We start from the raw sequence: 2,212 nt of genomic DNA, 5'->3' as shown, positions 1-2,212 counted from the left end.
AAACCCCTCTATGAGGGGATCTCCATTGGCCGACACTTGGGCCTTGGGTCTCCACTCTGCACTTCCCCCTTCATTTAATATGGTATATATATACATATACATATATACATATACACACATGTACACATACATACACACATATCTTTTTTTTTTTTTTTGCATGATGCCTTATACCTGGTCCCTTGGCACCTCGTGATCGCACTGGCCGGTGTGCTTCTTCCATGTGGGCTTTTTTGCTTCTGAGCTAGATGGCCGCTTTTTCACCTTCAAGTCTTTAAGACCCCAGACACTATCTCTTTTGATAGCCAGGCACCATCAGCTTTCTTCACCACATTTGCTTATGCACCCATTTGTCTTCAGCGATCCTATCATGGAGGTGTGCAGTCAATGATATGATTTTTTGTTCTTTGATGCCTGGTAACTGATCCCTTCGGGACCACTCGATCACACAGGCTGGTGTGTTCTTACATGTGGACTTTGTTGCTTCTGAGCTAGATGGCCGCTTGTTTATCTTCAAGCCTTTAAGACCCCAGTCATTATCTCTTTTGATAGCCGGGCACCATCAGCTTTCTTCACCACATTTACTTGTTCACCCACTTTGGCTCCAGACGTTGTGTCGGGAGAGTGAGCATCATAGAGTTCCAATTTAATAAAAGGAGATATTCATGCATTGAGGGAGTGAACAAACTGTTTTTCAAAGGAAATCAAGTCTTCCAATCTCTTGTTTCTCAGGAATACTTAAAAATACATTTAAAAGATTCAGTTTCATGCTCTTTCATTTTGCTTACACAGTAACTTAGCAATCAATTAATTTTCATTTAGTATTTTAAAAATAAAACAAAATTTATGGAAGATGGAATGTTAGATTACATTAAGATGCTTGAAATTAAAGTGCCAACATCCAATCATTTTTGACCTATAAAATGTAAGCTTAATATAGTTCAGCTCACACATCACTATTACCTTAAAACTGTGAATCAAAGTTTGTTGCAGAGAGGGCACTATAAGCATTTCCATACTCCTGTCCCTCTATAGCAGTGTTTCCCAAAGTGGGGATACTGCAATGATCCAGGAGGAGTACAAAGCAGATAGCTACACTTTATCCTGGAGTATAGGCTATTGTATAAAAGTTTTTAATTTTACACACACACACACACACACACACACACACACACCATAGTGAATGAAGGGGTAAGTGCAGCGTGGCGACTCAAAGCCCATTTGTCGGCCACTGGAGATCCCCTCATAGAGGGGGTAAGGAGAGGAGATGGGTCAGTCAGGGTGCGATGCAGTACCGATGAAGAACACAGCTTTCTCCCAGATCCTGGATGCTTCCTCCCCCAACTACCATGATCCGAATTCTACCTTGCAGGACTGGATAGGGCAGAGGTTGTACACTGGTGCATATGGGAGCTGGAGGCACAGGGAATCCAGGGTGGATGATAACTTCAGGACCAATGGTATGAGGGGCAATGCTGGGAGAGTGGAGGGTGAGTGGGTTGGAAAGGGGGAACTGATTACAAGGATCCACATGGGACCTCCTCTCTGGGAGACAGACGGCAGAGATGGGTGGGGGGGGGGGGTAAGGGAGACCCCGGATAGGGAAAGATATGACAAAATAACAATGTATAAATTACCAAGGGCACATGAGGGAGGGGAGAAAAAAAAGAGGACCTGATGCAAAGGTAAAGTGAAGAGCAAATGCTTTGATAGTGATTAGGGCAAAGAATGTAGGGATGTGCTTTATACAATTGATGTATGTATATGTGTGGATTGTGATAAGAGTTGTATGAGCCACTAATGAAATGTAAAAAAAGAAAGAAAAAAAAAAAAGAACACAGCTTTCCCCCGGATCCTGGATGCTTCCTCCCCCCAACTACCATGATCCTAATTCTACACTGGTGCATATGGGAGCTGAAAGCACAGGGAATCCAGGGTGGATGATAACTTCAGGACCAATGGTATGAGGGGCAATGCTGGGAGAGTGGAGGGTGAGTGGGTTGGAAAGGGGGAACTGATTACAAGGATCCACATGTGACCTCTTCCCTGGGAGAGGGACAGCAGAGAAGGGGGGAAGGGAGACTCCGGATAGGACAAGAAATGACAAAACAACGAAGTATAAATTACCAAGGGCATATGAGGGAGGGGGGAATGGGGAGGGAGGAGGGGAAAAAAAAGAGGACCTGATGCAAGGGGCTTAAGTGGAGAGCAA

This window comes from Tenrec ecaudatus, unplaced genomic scaffold (genome assembly GCF_050624435.1).
Source record: "Tenrec ecaudatus isolate mTenEca1 unplaced genomic scaffold, mTenEca1.hap1 Scaffold_69, whole genome shotgun sequence".
Taxonomy (NCBI): domain Eukaryota; kingdom Metazoa; phylum Chordata; class Mammalia; order Afrosoricida; family Tenrecidae; genus Tenrec; species Tenrec ecaudatus.
Note: the sequence above shows the minus strand (reverse complement) of the source record.